We start from the raw sequence: 22,310 nt of genomic DNA, 5'->3' as shown, positions 1-22,310 counted from the left end.
CCCTCTCTACCTTCTCTTTCTTTCTTTCAAGAAGAATATTCAAAACTCCTCTATCAAACACTGGTATCTATTCCTTGTCCAGCACTTAAGACTTCTGCCTTTCAGCTCCATTGTCATTTTTATTGTGGAATCTCTATTATTTCCTTTGGTCTTTAATACAATCAATATCATGCAACTCAAAAGAAAATCACTGCCAAATACCGAAAAATGTTAATAGTTATAAATTACAATATACTGGTTACTTGTAAATACTAAACTACTTGAAATACCCATCTCTGAATGTTGTGCACATTCCCTGTACTTTACCAAGATCTCTGGACCAATATACATGAAAATGAAAAAAAAAAAGAAAAATCAAAGTAATTATTTGTGTTTCCATTTTCTTTCATTAATTTTTAATCCATTCAATATGATCATTGACATTCAGAACCAGATTCAATAACTTTTCTGAATCATTTAGATTATGAATTATCTTACTACTTGGTGAGGATGGCCTGAAAAAGAACAAGATACTTTTAGCTAATATCCATCTATATATCTATATATAATTTAAGACATATGCAAAGATTCTTTATTGTTTCTTTGTACAGTTTATGTTCTATTACTTTGGCTTTTTTATTACTTTGTAATTATTTTTAAAACTGTGCTTTGGGTCTGATTTTATTCACAGTCAGTTGACTATATCTTTGCACTGTAATTATCATCTTATAAAAATAATGAGGAAAATAGAGAAATTGTTAACATCAATGGAAAGTATCTGTGCATATTTTAACAATTCATGCATGTCCAAGGACCTCATGTGTTAGCCATTTTAGATTATATCTTTAATATACATCATTTAGTTGGATCTATTGTTGGGGGCCCTCTAAGTATCTGATATCTACTGCCTGATGGAGAGAAAGCACAATTAATGTTGAAAGCTCTTCCTCATGCTAAAGATATTTTAACAGGAGGAAGGGGCAATGCCTTACTCAGTGATATATCATTGTCAAGGGCAATTTCTTTGTGCCCAGGCAGATACTTGGAGTATTTCTCTGCCAAAAAAAGTAAGGGCTTAGTATGGATAGCAACTATATTTGGAGGGGGAAAGACACAAATAACCCAGATAATGTTGATTTTTTTTTCTATACAAGCTCAATGGATCTTTTTTCACATTTAATTACTAATGCTATCTCATTCATTGTCTGTAGTGAAGCCAAAGGGATCAGAATTGACAGTGTTGCATTGCTCCCAAGAAGAAGCAGTGGGAAATGTTTTACTCTAACATTCAATCAACAAGCATTTATTAAATTCCTTTCTATGTGTCAACACTTTCTTAAGTATTAGGTATATAAAGAGAAAGAATGAAACAATCCTTAGAACTGAGGGGCTTACAATTCTATTGAGGAAGACACTTATAAGTGTGTATATATACACTTATAAAAGTATATTGAGGGGGCGGCTAGGTGGCACAGTGAATAAAGCACCGGCCCTGGATTCAGGAGTACCTGAGTTCAAATCCAGACTCAGACACTTGACACTTACCAGCTGTGTGACCCTAGGCAAGTCACTTAACCCCCATTGCCCCGCAAAAAAAAAAAGTATATTGAATAAATAAATACAAGGTAGTTTGAAGGAGAAGACTCAAACAGCTGGGGGATCAGAAAATTTCATGAAGAAGATGGTGCTTAAATAAATCTTGAAGGAAGACAGAAATTCTATAAGGCTAAGTTGAGAATGAAGTACAGTCAGGAATGGGGAGAGGAAGTATAAAGGCAGGAAAATAGGAGATAGAATATTATTTCTGAAGAATAGATTAAAGCCAGTTTGGCTATATCATAAAGTAGAAGAGAATAAAGATGAAAAATTGGAAAAAAACTCCAACACTTTTATATCTTCATAGAAAATTTCACCAGACCGTCCAGCTTCTACAAGATCCTTTATTTTTCCAGTTTTCTAGAATACTTTCCTTTTTGTTCCAATTCTAGACTGAGCTTAATCACCTCTTTAGGGTGTTTCAACTGCATTATTTGTAATAGTAACTCACATTCATGTGGTACTTTAACATTGACAAAATTATTTTTAGTTTAATCTTATTGATTTTAAAAAATATATATATTAGCTATGTCCTAATGTATCTCTAAAATAATGCAGCATTACATACATACATACATACATACATACATACATACATAAGGGACCCAAGGTCCCTTATCTCAATCAAAAAGGGGAAGAGGAGGTTACTTCTCTTCTTTTTGGCTATTCTTGATCATTTGGTCACTGTAATTTCAGGATTCCATTTTTTAAATTATTCTTTTCATTTCTAGTCATTGTGTATAATTTTTAGTCCTTATGTAAAGTTTTACTTGCTCTGTTTATTTTGCTTTGCATGTTTTCATATGGCTTCCTAGACTTCTCTATATTCATTATATTCATCATTTCTCAGAGCACAGAAACATTTCATTATGTTCTTGTATCAAAACTTATTTAGACATTGCCAAAATTGTGTTCTCCTACTTTTTAGTTGTTTGCTTCTAAATCTGCTTTATATGTAGATATTTATTTTATCATTTGGCAATACACCTCCTTTAAAAATCATCCTAAGAGGAGGATAGTACAAAAATTGTATTTTTTTCTCGATTTTACACACATAAAGAACAGGCATTTGGTTGGGTACATCATGCCACTGCTAAGTATCTAAAGAAAACATTACATTTTACAGTGTTTTCTTTATAATAACCCTTTGAGTTGACTACTGCTAATGTTTGAGAGAACAGATTGAAAGAAGTCAAATAACACATTCATGATTTCTCAGTTAGTGTTGGAGAAAGAATTTGAACCCAGTTTTCTTGTCCCCATCTCCACTGCAATATTTTCAATGTAATGTTTCCATAAAACCTTGCATGAATATATGGGGTAGCAGAGTCATTTAATGGGAACAGTCTTGGACTTGGAATCAGAAAATCTGCCTCTAAAACCTGCCTACAATGCTTATTGATGGTAAAACTACTTAATTGCACTAAGTTCTGGGGTCCTCCTCTGTAAAGTAGGGGCATTATCTATTTTTTATACTTTTTTGTTTTGCTGGGCAATGAGGGTTAAGTGATTTGCCCAGGGTCACACAGCTAGTTAGTGTCAAGTGTCTGAGGCCGGATTTGAACTCAGGTCCTCCTGAATCCAGGGCCGGTGCTTATCCACTGTGACACCTAGGTACCCCCAGGGGCATTATCTTTTGCAAAGATACATTGCAAAATTGTTTGTGAAGATACTATCTTGTAAACTTGAAAAAAATGTGTGTGGGGGCAATTGTTTCCCCACAACCATGTTGCTATGATTAAAAGCAGTTAACAACCAATTATTCCTCTAATGCATCCCCTCTTTTAGTTATTCCTATACCTGGAATTAATTTTATCCTTTTCTAAACTCTTATAACACTGATACAGATTATTCATAATTAAAGGCTACTCTGTATTATACATATTTACTGTTTCCCAATTAAAATGAAAGTTCCCATGGTGCAGGGGGTGATACTTTTATTTTTTTAAATCTTTCTCAGAATCTAATTCACTTCTATGAAAAGAATAAATATTTATATAATGAATGAATGAGTCAATGAATGAATAATTGATTGGTGGCAAAATCAATACTTTTCATAAATGGTTCTTTCATCTCTACAATGTCAGCATACTTAGTATATTGGAAAGAATACTGGACTTAGGGTCAAGAGACTTGTCAAAAACTTTTGGTGTGATATCACAGAGCAAGAAGCTTCACTTTTCACTTTTCTTAGTTTCTTCATCAATAAATGATGCATTTCAACTAATATCTATGATCCCTATCAATTTGAAGATCATGTGAACTAAATCAATGTATGTACCATTAGGATTTAAAAATACTTTCCTTAATAATAATCTATTTTTTGAGAGAACCTTTTTCCTGAAGCATTAAAACTAGTTCAGTGATTTCATGTCAATTTCATCTCTTTACCACTTAATGGCTCAATACTATACCATTAGAAAAGCAAAGGCAAGAAAACTAATTTGTGACTCATCTCACCAAGGATTTGTTAGAAGTATTTGCAACTATGTTTCAAAAAGAAAATGTATTATCAGTTAAACTAAAAGATATCTGGACTCCTTCAAATGCAGTGTCAAGACCTATTTGTAACCTCAGCTCACTAATCTCAATCCCAATCAGCAATCTGCATTCACTTTTAGCTATATAGTTCTACTTTATAGCTTGAGCAAACTTCTCCAAGATACACTATTAGGAACTAAAGACATTCTCATTGTGGGGACCAATTTTTAATTGGGGAGTGTTAGCTAAGCAGCTTGCCACAATATTGAGGCAAGGAAGGAGACTGGCAGCCTCCCTCAAAACAGAACAGGATTTATTTTAACAAGAACGAACTTAAAAAACAAAAAACTAAAAACCAAACAAAACAGAAAAACCAAACAGGATCAGTAGGATCGAGGGAAAGGAAATAATATGGGGAAAGGGAAATTATACAACCTGAAAAAATACCACCTCCCAGGAATCAGCTGAGAATATGCAGCAGAACTCCTGTTGCTTTCCAGTGTCCAGCTGGAATGCCCAATTCTCCTCCCCCAATCCCAGAAAAACCCCACACAGTCCCAGCCAATGGGATAGCCACTCTGACAGTCACATGACTGCCCTCACTAGGCTTCCAATCATAATTTTGCCAGGCCCATGTAGGTGTCAGCCAGTGGTCATGACGTGAGATGCCAGAGCCATGGCAACGGCTACAACCAGTGGGTGGAGCACTGTGTGATTTGCAAAGCCTCAGGCCAGTGTGTGCTGAGGTATAAAAACCTCAAATAACAATTAATTCTTTGTATCATTTACCTTTAGAAGAAGTCATTTGAAAGATCTACATAATTTTCTGGATTCTTGACTTTGAGCCTTTCCCTGACAGGATTCCAGGTGATCAATTGATACTTTTGTCTCTACATTTCAGACTTGTGCTCTCTCATCTTTCTTCTTCCTCATCTTCTAATGACTCATGTCTTCTGTTAACTGTCTCCTCCTTTACCCATCTCACATAACGAAGTAGTCTTATTCCTTACCAAAACTAAACTTACAACTTCTTCAAGAAATCTCATTCCAACCCATCTCTTTCATCAGATTTCATCTTCTGTTATACTCACTCTTTCATTTACCTTCTCACCATGCCTACTGACCCTTCCCTACTGATTACCAACATGTCCATGTCTCCCTCATTCTGAAAAATCCCTCACTTGATCCCTTTGTCTTTGATATTATCCTATATCTTTTCTGCCCTTTGCAGCATTTATTTTCTCTGAAATACATCTCCACTTTGTCTCTTCTCACTCACTTCTTAACCCCTGGCAATCTGGTTTCTGACCTTATCATTGCACCAAAATTTTTAGTTTACAGATACAATGGCCTTATCTCAATCCTTATTCTCCTTTACTTCTCATCAAACTTTGAGACTGTTTATTACTTTCACCTTGTGAATATTCTCTTCTCTCTAGGTTTTTGGGACTCCAATCTCTCTTGGTTCTCTTCTTTCCTATCTGACCACTCCTTTTCTGACTTTTTTTGCTGAATCTTCTTTCAGATCATTCCGTCTAACCATAGTTGTCCCTCAGGGTTCTGTCATAAGCCCTCTTCTCTTTTTCCTTTATACTACTTCACTTGGAGGACTCATCAGCTCCCATTAATTCAATTACCATCTTGATGCTGATGATAATCAAATCTATTTAACCTCCCCCAAATTCTCTACTGACCCAAATTTTGCATCTCTCGATTCTCTTAGAACATTTTAAATTGATTTCCAGTAAATAGCTTAAACTCTATATGTCTAGAATAGCACTCATTATCTTTGTCACTAGTTCTTTCCTTCTTTATTACTGTAGAAGGCAAAACCATTCACCAAATCCCCCAGGTTTGCATTTTAGAAGTCATTCTATACTCCTCACTATTGCTCCCTCCATCTTACCCAATCTGTTGCTAAGGCTTCTAGATTTCATATTTGCTTCATATCTCAAACACATCCCCTTCTTTTATCTGACACCAGGAAAATTCTAGTGCAGGTCTTTATCACCTTAGTCTGGGATTAATGCAACAGCCTGTGGGTGGATCTGTCTGCCTTAAGTCTCTCCCCACTCCAGTCTATCCTTGATTCAACCACTGAAGTGATTGTCCTAAAGGATAGATGTAGCCATGTCACCTCTCTACTCAGTAAAATCCAGAGGATCCCTATTGCTTTGAGGGATAATTACATAAAGCTTTGGGATTCAAAACCCTTCATAGTATAGCTCCTTCCTACTTTTTCTGACTTATTACAACTTACATGTACATATAGGTCTGTTTCCCCTTTTTTGTTATGTCTTTGGGATATAAAGCTAGCAGTAATATTGCTGCATTAAAGGTTTATAGCTCTTTGGGCATAGTTCTAAATTGCTCTCCAGAATGGTTGAATCAGTTGACAACTCCACCAACAGTGGATTAGTGTCCCAGTTTTCCTGCATCCCCTTCAATAAAAAACATTTTCTTTTTTTTGTCTTTTAAAAAATGGAAATTCATATATAACTTTTAACTTTGTAGTTTAGGTGCATTTAGTTAATAAAATATTTATGACTTACTTTTTTATTTTGTTGAAGAGAAATAATGTCCTTTATTTCTAAGTATTATAGTATATGTTTTCTTTAAAAAACATGTAAGAGTAATTGTATGTGTGCTGCCCATATAGGTTATGTGTGTCCACTTGAGTATTTTTCAACATGATCTACAGGGAAACAGAGTAGATATCTCTAAAGTTGCCTTCAGACTCTTCTATTCCTGACAAGAAGAGAAGCAGGAGATTGGAGCCAGTGTCTACCCACTCTGTTCTCCACAAAGAATAGGGCCTGGACTAGAATTATATTTGACTCCCCCCTAAAAATGTTTTGTGTAGAGAACATAATTTTAGATTCAACATGAACCCTTAATGAGAAAGGAGTACCGCATACTATATAAGCCTGGACTACCTTCCTACTAAATAAATGCCAATTCCAGAAAAAAATATATGTAACAAATAGTCCCAGGTTTACAACTCAATAATAAACAGAAATCCACGCAATGCATAGAGTGAATGGGTTCTCCTCTTGGAAGTAAGATCTCTCAGCTCAACCAAGAAAATATAAGATCTCACACAAGGAGGAATTTCCCAAAGTTTCAAGCAAGCTGAGGATAGAAAGGGACTTCATTATGGTATCATCACTCCTAGATATTAGCTTCTTCCTAGAGTTTTCTCTCCCTTTAGGGAATCTGAAAAGAATGGGAAACTGTGTGTCTTCTTTCTTTTTTTTTTCTTTTTTTTCTTTTTTTGTTTTTTTAGTGAGGCAATTGGGTTTAAGTGACTTGCCCAGGGTCACACAGCTAGTAAGTGTTAAGTGTCTGAGGCCAGATTTGAACTCAGGTACTCCTGAATCCAGGGCCGGTGCTCTATCCACTGCGCCACCTAGCTGCCCCTGTGCCTTCTTTCTTAAAGACAGAAGCCAGAAGAAAAGAATCTCTCTTCTCTCAAGCTCTTGCCAGATCCACTCCTCACTGTCAACAAGCATTACATAATCTTCACCATTGATGAGTCTTAGGCAAGTTGATTTTAAGTATCAAGTTTCACCACCTCCACCTCCACCACCACCACCACCACCACCAACATTCCTGCTACTCCTCGTCCTTCTCCTCAGCCTCAGCCTCAGCCTCAGCCTCAGCCTCAGCCTCAGCCTCAGCCTCAGCCTCATCCTCCTCTTCCTCCTTACCTTCCTCCTTCTCAAACTCTACTAATTCATTGAATCACAACCGAATAGAATGCATGAGGCCTTACTAAGTGTTTAGTTAAAGTGTTTGGGTTTATTCAAGGAAGAGTTCAAATGCTGAGGACCTATAACAGGTGATTCTGGGGATATTTGGAATGATGAAAGAAAAGAATGGAATAGGAGGACAATAGGTGAGGAGATGCAGGAAAAAAAAGGAATCAATAGGAAGCCCATACCAAGACAGGAAAGTGGCAGGCACAAGGCCTTTTATGTCACCCAGAAGGGGAGAATGAAGGTAAGACCATAAGTAATTGGGAAAAGTCACCAATAAATGCTTTCAAATACTTAATATAGAGGACAAAAATGAAATAATCATATCTTCCTAATATTAAAAAATATTCAACTTACCTTCAACATAAGAGAGTGCATTTATTTATCATTCCTAACTATTGACGCCTACAACTTTATAACCTTAACCTGACAGTGCCAAAAAAAAAATGGAATTTTTGTGGAAAATGAACTCTTTTAACTTTATTGCTTTTTTAAAAATATAAAGGTAATTCTACAGTCAATCTGAGGAAAATTGACTCCCCTTGTACTTTTGTTTAAAATGATCTAATGTCCTAAAACAACAGCTCAGAAAATGAAGAATTGTGAAGATTCTCTTCCTATGGGGTCAAGCTGACTTTATGAATATTTGTGACAAGAGAAGACAGGGAAAAAGCTAAAGACAAAATACTTTTGCTGAGCATGAGAGATAAACAGCAGTTTAAATAGGGCACACTGATACTAGTGCTTGGGTGAGGGTGGGTCAAGCAAAGAAGTTGATAGAAAATGTATCTAGATGGGAAGATTTATTTTATTTTGCCTTTATTTTTAAATTACTGGCTCCACAATCAACATGGAAATGAAATGTAATTATCCTAAATATGGAATTTGATTAAGAGGAGAAAGGAGTTGAAGGTCTATCCAGTGGACTCATAGGAAAACATGCCAGGATCCTCATTATATTTTTATACAAAATATAGAACTTCTAAAACTTGTTGGAGAATTGTAGGGAAGAACAAATAGAGTTGGGAAATCTATTCCTGGTTTTCCTACCTAGGAGTTTTGATACATGAAGTCACTGAATTCCTTTATTCTTATATTTCCTATAGTATGATCCAGTGAGAATGTTTTCTCTACCTATTTACGTCGCATAAATTTTGTGATGATTAAATTGACAACTTAAGACTGACTGTGAATGTACATGCTAGGCACAAGACAATTTTTTTTCTTTGAGGAAAACAGAAGGATCCACTCCAGTCAACTAACAGGAATCTCTAACATTGGAAGAGGTTAAGGCAAGTTAGAATGTGGAATGAGTAGAAATGGGTGGAGAAAAAAAATAATAACTTTAAATTCAGTGGCAACAAGAATTAAGCTAAGACACTGCTTAATGAAAGTCTCTGCCTTAATTTGGGAAACCAATCATTTGAGATTGATAGCAGGAATTCTATGTTCAAGTTATCTTTAGTTGCTTTGGTTTGTAAAATTTTCAACTGTTCTTGAACTTTTTATATGTTGGTTTTCATTCTTATATGTTTCCTTCCCTCTCTGCTCTTCTAATGAACAATCTCTGCCATCTTATTTTTAAGAGAGCCCATTTTTTTATGCTTAATTGTTTTTTAAATAAAAAAATGGCAAAAAGGTAAGAAAAATACAAATTGTGTGTTCCTTTGTTCTCTACCCTCTTTCACTCAGGTTGACATCTTTTATTTTTTTAATTAGAAAAGTATTTTATTATTTTCCAGTTACACGTAGAGATAGTTTTCAACATTTGTTTGTATAAGATTTCTAATTTTAAGATTTTCTCCCTCTCTCCTCTCCCTAACCCCTCCCCCAAACAGCAAGTAATCTGATATAGGCTATATATGTACAATCACATTAAACATATTTCTGCATTATTCATGCTGTGAAAGAAGAATCAGAACAAAAAGGAAAATCCTCAAAAAAGAAAAATAACAGCACCAAAACTAAAGGAAATAATATGGTTCAAGCTGTATCCATATTCCACAGTTCTTTTATTTTCTGGATTTGGAAAGCATTTTCCATCATGAGTCCTTTGCAACTATCTTGTACCATTGCATTGCTGAGAAGAATCAAGTCTATCATAGCTGATCAACAAATAATGTTGATGATACTGTGTACAATGTTCTCCTGGTTCTTCGCATCTCACTCATCATCATTTCATACAAGTCCTTCCAGGTTTCTCTGAAATCCACCTGCTCATCATTTTTTAAAGCACAATAGCATTACATTACATTCATATACCACAACTTGTTCAGCCATTCCCCAATTGATGGGCAGCCCCTCAATTTCCAATTCCTTGCCACCACAAAAAGTGCAGCTATAAATATTTTTGTACATGTGGGTCCTTTTCCCTTTTCTATGATCTCTTTGGGAACAAGAACTAATAGTGGTATTGCTGGGCCAAAGGGTATGCACAGCTTTATAGCTCTTTGGACATAATTGCCAACTGCTCTCCAGAATGGTTGGATCAGTTCACAACTCCACCAACAATGCATTAGTGTTCCCATTTTCCCACAATTTCTCCAACATTTATTATTTTCATTTTTTTGTCATATTAGCCAATCTGATAGGTGTCAGGTGGTACCTCAGAGTTGTTTTAATTTGCATTTCTCTAATCAATAGCAATTTAGAGCATTTTTTCATATGACAATAGATGGCTTTGATTTCTTCATCAGAAAACTGCCTGTTCATATCCTTTGGCCATTTCTCAGTTGGGGAATGACTTGGATTCTTATAAATTTTATTTAGTTGCCTATATATTTTATAAATGAGGCCTTTATCAGAAGTACTGGCTTTAAAAATTGTTTCCCAGCTTTCTGCCTCCCTTCTAATTTTGGATGCATTGCTTCTGTTTATACAAAACCTTTTTAATTTAATGTAATCAAAGTCACCCATTTTGCATTTCATAATATACTCTATCTCTTGTTTGGTCATAAACTGTTCTCTTTTCCAAAGATCTGAGAGGTAAATTATTCCTTCCTCTCCAAATTTACCTATGGTATCACCTTTTATGTCTAAATCATGTACCCAATTTGGCCTTATTTTAGCATAAGGTATAAGATGTTGATCTATGTGTATTTTCTGCCATACTTTGTTCTAGTTTTCCCAGCAGTTTTTATCAAATACTGAGTTCCTATCCAAGAAGCTGGGGTCTTTGGGTTTATCAAACAGTACATTACAAAAGTCATTTCCTACTGTGTCTCCTGTGAGCCCAATGTTTTGATAAGATTTTTTGACATCTTTCACAGCAATCGATTCTTTTATTCATGTTTGCTGTTGTTATTTGTATTTTTCCTTTAACCTTATATTCCTGCTTGATAGTTTTCTTCAATTATAATCTTATTTGTATTGAACTTTGCAATGATTCTAGAGATTCTCATAGTAGTTAAGTTCTTTCTTCTTAAGGTCTAGGTGATATTATTGTAGGGGTATTTTTGCAGAATCCCCCCTACCTCCTGCCCATCAACTCCTTGTAGTCTTAATTCATTGTACTATGGCCCTCTCTTGTTTATACTTTTACCATTCTGGTTTTTCTTTTAGGTTTCCCCAAATCTCAAACTTCTAACTTAATCCTCAGAGTAGTATGCAGGGCAATAGTCACCTGAAAATGGAAAATTTGAATGTGAGATACCACTTACAAAAATTGAAGAAATAAGGTGGTTTGCACATTGTTTCCTCCATTAAAATATAAGCCTCCTGAGAACAGAGACTTTCTTTTATCTCTTTTTGTATTCCTGGTGCTTAGCAGAGTGCCTCTCATAAAGTAGGCACTTAAAACATGCTTATTGATTGATTGATTGATTGATTAGAGATACATAGAATGGGAAGAACAATAAATGGAAAAAGAAGATATTGGCAATTTGCTTGTCTGTCTTTTCTGTTGACCATAGAAGAAGAGGAAGAAACAGAGAGATTATTCAGCAAAGAGATCCTTGTAAGGATCTATTTCCTGTGAATATCTGTTTCAATAAGAATAGGAGAAGCTACCCAATTAAAGGTTTTATGTTAAGAAGGTTTTATTAATGCAGTAGTGACAACCGTAGTTTAGACACATGAATTAATTAATGAAAAGCATTCATTCAGCAATTCCTATGTGCCAAACACTAATCTTAGCTGTTGTGACACAATTTAAAAAGTAAGACCATTCCTACTCTTAAGGACCTTGCATTCTAATTGGTTCTTTAAACATCTAAAGGATAGTTCACGTGAGAGGCAGGGGAAAGGTGAAATAATAAATAAGGTATAATGACAAGGCATTGAGCAATAAATAATCAAATTATTATTATTTTCTCTGTTAAAATCACATTCTTTACTGATATTGAACCATTTGACATAATTATGGATTTTGTTGGTAAGAACCTTCTCTTCTGTGTCTTCTATAGTGGTGGCTCCTGAGGAGGTGGAAGGCTGTAGTACCTCAGGGGCAGCTAATGACTTGGGTTTTTTTGGAAATTATTGACCCCTCAGGGGGTTTCTTTATAGGATAATGGCAACCTGGGGAAATAGACACACACACACACACACATATACACATACACATAGGGGAATATGAAAATAACCTTATGTTTCACAATATACATATTCAAACACAAACATTTATTAAGTACATACATTGTTCAGGTCATTGCTAGGATATAAAGATAAAAGAAATATAGTCCCTGTCCTGAAAGAAATCATATTAAATTGAGAGAATATAGAATAACCTTTAGTTATTAAAAAAATGCAAAATATTATGACAATGTACGGACCACCAAAAAATAGAAACAAACAAAAAAATCTTCCTACAAGAGGTGACATCTAAAATGGTCCTTGAAGATATCTAGGAATTATAAGAAGTAGGGGTAAGAGGAAATCCATTATAAATGTGATGTATAGAACTTACAAAAACATAAAGTTTGTGGGGGTATAATATGCTGATGTTAGTAGATAGCTATTAGGACAACTTGGTTATAGTTTAGGCTAATATGAAATATGTTCATAATGCTAGCTGAGAACCAGGTAGTAACAAGCTTTATATGCCTGGCTTGCTCTTTCTATCTCTCTACTTCCCTCTCCACCTTATCTTATTATTTTCTCATTCTCTTTCTTTTCTCTGCTTATTCATTCATCTATTTCTCTATTTAGTTGCTGATCTGTTTAGTACATCTACTTTCTAGTTATCTGTCTATATAGAGAGGTATCTATCTATCCATTCATTCATTTTTTCTACATGCTATAGACAGCCAGTATCTGTAAGACTTCTGATTTAAGAGTATTAATGTGGGACAATCAATCCAAAAAACTTCTAAACAATGCCATAGGACAATTCCTCGAGCAGCAATATTAATAGAAGAATGTGCTGAGATAATTTTCTAACCAAAGATGACTTAAAGGTTCAGGAGGAGAGAGCTACTCTGCTGAGACAGGAGTGGAGCCCAACCCCACAGTCTTGCTGACACATATCCAGTCCCAGGAAGGCCTTGCCAGAGAAAGAGAAACCCAGAGCCTCTGAATCAGCTGCAGCACCAATGTTGTCTAGAACTAAGCTCACGGTCTGGTGAGAGGGCTGAGCCCTGAGCAGGGGGAGACTACAAGGGTCTATTCTGGTGCTGAGGTAGAACTTGGCTTTTTCACCCCTCCTGGGAAACAGGAGGTAGGCTTTAGTAGTAGTAGTGCAGGTGGGAGAAGGGCACTTGCTTGTTGGTTAATTAGCAAGTTGGCCTGAGGTTATCTACAGACCAGGGAAAAGGCCAGGTGAGTGAAGACCCTACCCCTCCTTAAATCATACCACCTGTGACCCCCTGAAGCTTTGGACAGTGTAGCCTGGAAACACTGCCCTACTTTAAGGAGCTAAAAGTGAAGCAAAAGAAAGGCAAGATGAGCAGACCGAGAAAGGTGTGGACCATAGAAAATGTCTTTAGTGACAAGGAAGATCAAGGTATACCCACAGAGGAGGATAGCAACATCAGAGCTCTTATATTTAAAGCTTCCAAGAAAAATACAAATTGGCCTCAGGCCATAGAGGTGCTCAAAAAGACTTTGAAGATAAAGTTAGAAAGGTAGAGGAAAAAATGTAAAGAGAAATGACGCTGATGTAGGAAAAACATGGGAAAAAAGTCAACAGCTTGAAAAGTCAAATGACAAGGAGATACAAAAGCTCTCTGATGAAAATAAAAGCCTAAGAATTAGGATTGAACATATGGAAGCTAGTGACTTTATGAGAAACCAAGAGACAATAAAGCAAATCCAAAGTAATAATAATAATAATAATAATAATAATAATAATAATAATAATAATAATAATAATAATAATAATTAGAGGGCAATGTGAAATATCTTCTTGGAAAAAATGCTGACCTGGAAAATAGATCCAGGAGAGATTATTTGAAAATTATTGGTCTACCTGAAAAACATAATCAAGGGAAGAGCTTAAACATCATCTTCCAAGAAATTGTCAGAGAAAATTGCCCTGATATTCTAGAAGCAGAAGGTAAAATAGAAATTGAAAGAATCCACCCATCACCTCCTGAAAGAGATCCCAAAAGGAAAACTCCCAGGAATATTATATTCAAATTCCAGAGCTCCCTGGTCAAGGAGAAAATATTGAAAGCTTCCATTAAAAAAAAAAATCAAGTACTGTGGAGCCCTAATCGGGATATCACAAGATCTAGGATCTTCTACATTAAAGGATTGGAGGGCATGGAATATAATATTTCAGAGAGCAAAGGAATTGGGATTACAACCAAGAATCACCTATTCAGCAAAGCTGCATATAATCTTTCAAAGGAAAAAAATTGGATTTCAATGAAAAAGAGGACTTTCCGGTATTAGTGATGAAAAAAATATTATTGTGGCTTGTGAGTGAGTGAGTGTGTGTGTCTTATAGAAGGGAGAGGCTGAAGGATCATATACATAAAAGACTGAAATTTCCTAGATTACTGGGAAGTTTCACACTAGTACAACAGGAACTCTTTCAACAGAAAGAGAATTAGATTATTTTCTCAATGTGTAAAATTCTCTCAATATCAATTATATGATATAAAAAACAATTTATACAAGTAATGAATGCTTACTCATAATAATTTCACAATCAATCTTGTCATCTAAAGTTCAGATCATCAAAGAAAAATGTACTTGCATGTTCCTGGTAGAATTTTTATTTATCATGTGCAAGTTAACTCTGGAAATATGCTATACAGCCCCCTAACATTACAATTCCTCCACATTTTTATAATATCTATTTGTACAAGTGCTCTTATTGTCACTACAATATCTTTTGCACTGAACATCACCATCCCAGACACTTTCTCCCCTACTTTTGCAGCAATAAGAGTATCCAATTTATACCATTAGAAGCCATTATAGGAAAAAGGTAACCCACTTTTCTCTTAAGTATCTAAAACCTTGCATCCTTAGGTTCACTATGGTTATTATCTGTTTTATTCTTACCACCTGTACTACCCTAACTATTCCCAACTCTATTTATATTCAAATAAACATTCCTATTGATAAAGGGCTAGTCTATGAAATGATATTTTCTTCCATTCATCATCCATGAAGATTCCTAGTCTAAACCATACTTCCCTTTCAACCACTCTTAAGTATGTTTTCTCCCTGATTAACATATAAGTGAAGATGATGGAGTGAAACCAGAAAACTACTTAAGATCTCCCAAATTTCCCTCAGAAAGAGCATTAATTAAACTTCCGGAGCTGCAAAACCTGCAAAAAATGGAGTGAAACAAATTTCTGACTTAAGAAAACCCAGAAGATTGTCAGAAAAGGTCTGCTTCATCTGGGTAAAAGGGCAACAGAGTTCAGCACAGAGGGAGTCTGGGAAAGCTAGCAAAAATCTCTTAGTTACAGCACAGATCAGCAGCTGAGGACCTGAGGTCCTAGCTCAGCAAGCTAGTGACAGAGAAGTTCAGTTGTGGGTCCCCTAACCCCAATGTAGAAGGCAATCTACCAGCTGGGGTATCAGCTATCCAATAAGTCCAGATAGCCTGGGCCACTCCAATGCAGTGAGTAAGCTGCAAGCTGCAGATACCTCAGAGCAGAAAACTTGTGACTCTACCCCTGTCCCCCAGCAAAAGAAGCTTGCGAAAGTGCACACTTTACCCCAGGAGCAGAACTCAGCCTTAAAAGACACAAAAGAGTCTAAAATATGAATAAGAAACAAAAATGAACCCCCACCATTGACAATTACTATGGTGACAGGGAAGATCAAAAAATAAACTTAGAGGAGGACAACAATGATAAGATGTCTACACATGAAGCCTTAAGGGGAAGAAGAATTGGTCTCAAGGCCAAAAATCCCTTTTGGAAGAGCCCAGAAAGGTTTGTATAAACAAAATAAGAGAGGTAGAAGAAAAATGGGGTAAAGAAATGAAAGTTATGAAAGAGAGCCAATAACATGGAAAAAGAACAAAAAGGGACTGAGGAAAACAACTCATTAAAAATGCAGTTGGCCAAATGGAAAAGGAGGTACACAAGCTGACTGGGGAAAATAATTCCTTAAGAATCAAAATTGGGCAGATGGAAACTAATGACTCAATGAGACAATAGGAAGAAGTAAAGCAGAATCAAAAGAATACAAAAGTAGAAGAAAACATAAAATAACTCTTCAGAAAAACAATAGACCTGGAAAATAGATCCAGGAGGGAAAATATAAGAATAATTGGACTTCCTGATGATCATGATCAAAAAAAGAGCCTAGACAGCATATTGCATTACATTTTCAAGGAAATCAGTCCCAATGTCCTCCAAACAGAGGAAAAATTAGTCATTGAAAGACTCTACCAATCACCTCCTAAGACTCCAAAAGGAAAACTCCAAGGAATATAGTAGCTAAATTCCAGAATGATCAGATAAAGGAGAAAATACTACAGGCAGTCAGAAAGAAACAATTTAAATATCAAGGAAGAGCAATGAGAAGTATGAAGGGCCTGGCAGCTTCAACCTGAAAGGAACAGAGGGCTTAGAATATGATGTTGCAGAGGTCAAAGGAACTAGCATTACACCCAAGAATGTTCTACCCTGCAAAATTAAACATAATCTTTCAGGAGAAAAGATGGGCATTCAGTGAATTAAACTTTAAAACTTCCCTAATGAAAAACCCAGAACTGAAAAAAAAAATCAATCTACAAATACAAGACTCCAGACACTCACGAAAAGGTAAAAAAGGGGGAAAACATATTACTCAATAAGGTTAAGATATTTGCATCCCTACAAGGGAAGAAGATACCTGTAAGTGTTAAAAACTGTATCTTTATTAAGGCAGTTAAGAGGAGTAGACACTGATAGAAGGTGTGGGCATAAGTTGAATCTGATATAATGATATTAAAAAAAAAACCTTAAGTGGTAACAAAAAGGGTTATAATGGAAGAGAAAAAGGAAAGGGAAGGCAGAATGGAATAAATCACATTAAATGAAGAGGCACAAAATACCTATTACATTAGACAGAAATAAGGGAGGAGTGAGCATTATTTTGATGTTACTCTCATCTGACTTGACAAAAAGAGGGAATAACATACACACACAATTGGGTATAGAATTTTATCTTCCACTATAGCAAAGTAAAAGAGGAAACTGGAAAGAAAGGGATGGGGTACTGATAGAAGTTAAAACTAGGGGGGAAAGGGGAAAGGACAAAAAGGAAGTGGGGCTGATAGAAGGGAGGGTAGACTGAGGTGGCTAGAAATAAAACACTAGAGAGAAGGGATAGGGGAAAAGGAAAGAGAAAAGTACAAACAAGGGGAAAAGTGGGATCCCAGAAAATACACAATTAGTCATCATAATTGTCAATGTGAATGGAATGAACTCTCCTATAAAATGGAAGCAAATAGCACAGTGGATTAAAAACCAAAATTATATAGTATGTTGTTTACAAGAAACATATTTAAAGCAAAGAAATACACACAGAGTAAAGGTAAAATATTGGAGTAGAAAATGTTATACTTCAGTTGAAGCAAAAATTTTAAAAAAGGCATGGGTAACAATCCTTACCTCAGATAAAGCAAAACCAAGAATTTACATAATTAAAAGAGATAAGGAAGGAAACTACACCTTGCTACATAATGATGTAAGATCAATACTAAGCATGTATGGATCAAGTGGTAAAGCATCCAAATTCTTAGAGAAGAAGTTAAATGAATTACGGAAAGAGATAGCAAAACTTTATTAGTAGGGAACCTCAACCTCCTCTTCTCAGAACTCGATAAATATAACCATAACATTAATAAGAAAGAAGTTAAGGAGGTGAATAGAATTTCAGAAAAATTAAATATGATAGACCTCTGGAGAAAACTGAATGGGGATAGAAAATAATATACCTTCTTCTCAGCAGTACATGACAAGTACAAAAAAATTGCCCATATATTAGGGTATAAAAATCTCATAGCCAAATGTTGAAAAGCAGAAAAAAGTAAATGCATCCTTTTCAGATCATGATGCAATAAGAATTATGTGTAATAAAGAGTCATGGAAAGATAGACTGAAAATTAATTGGAAACTAAATAATCTCATCCTAAAGAATGAGTTGGTCAAACAATAAATCATAGAAACAATCAATAACTTCACCCAAGAGAATGACAATAATAAGGAAACATACCAAAACTTACGGGATGCAGCCAAAACAATTCTTAGGGAAAATTTTATAATCTGTAAATGCTTACATGAATAAAATAGAGGAAGATGAGAGCAATGAACTGGGTTTGCAACTAAAAAAGTGACAAAAATGAGAAATTAAAAATTCCCAATTAAATACCAAATTAGAAATTCTGATAATTAAAGGAGAAATTAATAAAATTGAGAGTAAGAAAATTAGAGAATTAATAAATAAAAATAAGACATGGTTTAATAAAAAAACAATAAAATTGATAATCCTTTCATTAATTTGATTTAAAGATAAAAAGATAGAAGAAAACCAATTTACTAGCATCAAAAATGAAAAGGGTAAACTCACCACCAATGAAAAGGAAATTAAAGCCATAGTTAGGATCTAATTTGCCCCACTAGATGCCAATAAATTTGACACTCTAAAGGAAATGGATTAATATCTACAAAAACATGTACTGGACAGATTAATAGAAGAGGAAATAAAATGCTTAAATAAACCCATTTTAGAAAAAGAAATTGAACATCAATAAACTCCCTAAGAAAAAAATCTCCAGGACCAGATGGGTTTACAAGTGCATTCCACCAAACATTTAAAGAAAAAGTAATTCCAATACTATGCAAACTGTTTGGAAAAATAGGTAAAGGAGGAATCCTACCGAATTTCTTTTATGAGACAAGTATGGTGATTATACCAAATCAAGGAAGAGCAAAAATAGAGAAAGAAAATTACAGACCAATCATGAATGGGTGCTGTATTTTGTCAAAAGTTTTCTCTGCATCTATTGAGATAACCATATGATTTAAATTCATACTGTCTATCATCTCAATTTAAAACCATCATCAAACATTTTATGCAATGGGGATAACTTAGAGGCATTCCCAATAAGATCAAGTGTGAAACAAGGATGTCTATCATTTCCACTATTATTCAATATTGTACTATAAATGTTTGTCTTAGCAATAAGAGAAGAAAATAAATCGAAGTAATTAGAATATACAAGAAAGAAATAAAACTTTCACTCTTTGCAGATGATATGATGGTATACTTAAAGAATCCTAAAGAATCAACTAAAAATTACTTAAAATGGTTAAAAACATTATCAAAGTTGCAGGATATAAAATAAACCCACATAAATCATCGGCATTTCTACATATGACCAACAATGTCCAGCAGAAAGTGATAGAAAGAAATTCCATTCAAATTAACTGTCCAAAAATAAAAAAAAAATACTTGGAAGTCTACCTGCAAAGACAAACCCAGGAACTATATGAACACAATTACAAAGCACTTTTGACACAAAGTTAGATCTAAACAAATGAAAAAATATAAAGTGCTCATGAGTAGGCCGTGCTAATATAATAAAAATGACAATGCTACCTAAATTAATTTAATTATTCTGTGCCATACCAATCAAATACCAAAAAATATTTCATAGAGGTAGAAAAATAACAACAAAACTCATATGGAAGAAAAACAAGGTCAAGAATATCAAGGGAATTATTAAAAATGCAAAGGAAGGCAGCTTAGTTTTAACAGATCTAAAACTACATTATAAAGCAGCATTCATCAAAACTATTTGGTACTGGGTAAGAAATAGGTGGATAAGTTGAATAGCTTAGGCACACAAAACACAGAAGTAAATGAATATAACTATCTCCTGTATGATAAATACAAAGACTTTAGCATCCAGCCTAAGAACTCGCTATTTTACAAAATACTGCTGGGAAAACTGGAAGATAGTACTGCAAAAACTAGTCATAGATCAACATCTTACAGCATACAACAAAGTAAATTCAAAATGGGTATAAGATCTAGACATAAATGGTGATACTGTAGTAAAATTAGAAAAGTAAGGAACAGTTCACTTGGCAGATCTATGGAGAGGGGAAGACTTTATAATCAAAGATGAGATAAAGAACATGAAATGCAGAGTGCATAATTTTGACTACATTAAATTAAAAAGATTTTGCACAAATAAAAACAATTCAAACAAGATTAAAAGGAAAGCAGAAAGCTGGGAAACAATTTTTACAGGCAGTGTTTCTCATAAAGGCTCATATCTAAAATATATAGATAACTGAATAAAATATATAAAAATACACATCATCCCCCAGTTGAGAAATGGTCAAAGGATATGAACAGACATTTTTCAGATGAAGAAATTAGAGCTATCTACAGCCATATGAAAAAATGTTCCCAGTCACTACTTATTAGAGAAATGCAAAGTAAAACTATTCTGAGGTACCACCTCACACCTATCCAATTGGCTAATATAGCAAAAATAAATAAAAAGGAAAATGATAAATGTTGGAGAAGATGTTGAAATATTGGAACAGTAATACACTATTGGTGGAGCTGTGAAGTGATCCAACAATTCTGTAGAATGATTTGGAACAATGCCCCAAATTCTATAAAACTGTGCATTTGCTTTGACCCAGGAATACCACTACTAGGTCTAGATCACAAAGAGATCATAAAAAAGGAAAAAAGACACACATGTACAAAAATATTTATAGCTGCTCTTTTTATGGTGGCAAAAATGTTGGAAATTGCAGGAATGCCCATTAATTGGAGAATGTTTAAACAAGTTGTGGCATATAAATGTAATGGAATACTATTGTGCTATAAGAAATGATAAGCAGATCGATTTCAGAAAAACCTAGAAAGATTTACATGAATTGATACTGAGCGAAATGAACAGTACGAAGAGAACATTATACACAGTATCAACACTATTGTGTGATGATCATCTATGGTAGACTTAACTCTTCTCTGCAATACGATCATCCAAGACAGTGCCAAAAAACATGGTGGAAAATACTCTCCACATTCAGATAAAGAACTTTGGAGTCTGAATGCAAACTGAAGTATACTATTTTCACTTTTGTTGTTGCTTTTTGTTGTTATTGTTGTTTATTATTTCTTCTGTTTTTTCTTTTGTTCTGATTCTTTTCTTACAACATGATGTGAGAATTGGAATGACACCCCCTGCTGGGAGGGACATTGTGAGTTTTGTCCTGAAAAGAAACCATGTGACTTTGGTGTCTGGAAGTGATGTCTGCCACCATGAGCCCTGTCAATCAGTGCTACTAGCCAATTAGCTTGAATCTGTGTGTGCAGTTGGCCCTGTTTCTGGTTTCACAGGAGGCTTCTGGGAGAAGCTGCTTAGGAGCGAGGTCCTTTCATTTCCAGACTTTGGCATGGTGGGGGACTTCATGTGGGCTGCTAGGAAAGGAAGGTTTTTTACTCTCTGGCTAATACCAAATAGATCTAAACTAGGATTTCCCATGCTATAAGGAATCTGTTCTAAATCAATCTCTCTCTCTCTCTCTCTCTCTCTCTCTCTCTCTCTCTCCCCCTCCCTCCCTCCCTCCCTCCCTCCACTAACTTCTAATGCACTTTTATAAATACTTAAAAGGCTAAACTCTTGCTAAAGCTTCTAATTTAAGGTGGCCACTCATTACATTTTAGACATCACAGCTAGAATTTTAGGCCCTTACAATGACTAATGTGGAAATATGTTTAACATGCTTGTAATGTGTGATCTATATCAAATTGCTTGCTGGCCTTGGGAGCAGCAAGGAAAGTGAAGGTGGGAGAACAATTTGGAACTCAAAAAACAACTTTACATGTAATTGTAAAAAAATTAAAAATAAAATAAAATAAATTGCACCCCCACAAAAAAAAACCCAACAAAACAAAAAACAACATACCCACAAACATGTAAGTTCCTTGAGGTCACGGTTTGATTTGATATTTGTATCCCTAGACCAAGCATAAGTGGTTAGCTAATGGTAAGCACCTAAGTAATATTTCATTTTTATTTTTATCACAAAATAATTATTTATGCAATCAACTATCCTCAATGATCGTAAGAAA

This window comes from Dromiciops gliroides, chromosome 2, assembly GCF_019393635.1.
Source record: "Dromiciops gliroides isolate mDroGli1 chromosome 2, mDroGli1.pri, whole genome shotgun sequence".
Classification (NCBI taxonomy): domain Eukaryota; kingdom Metazoa; phylum Chordata; class Mammalia; order Microbiotheria; family Microbiotheriidae; genus Dromiciops; species Dromiciops gliroides.
The sequence above is the reverse complement of the archived record's forward strand: the minus strand, read 5'-3'. Positions refer to the sequence as shown.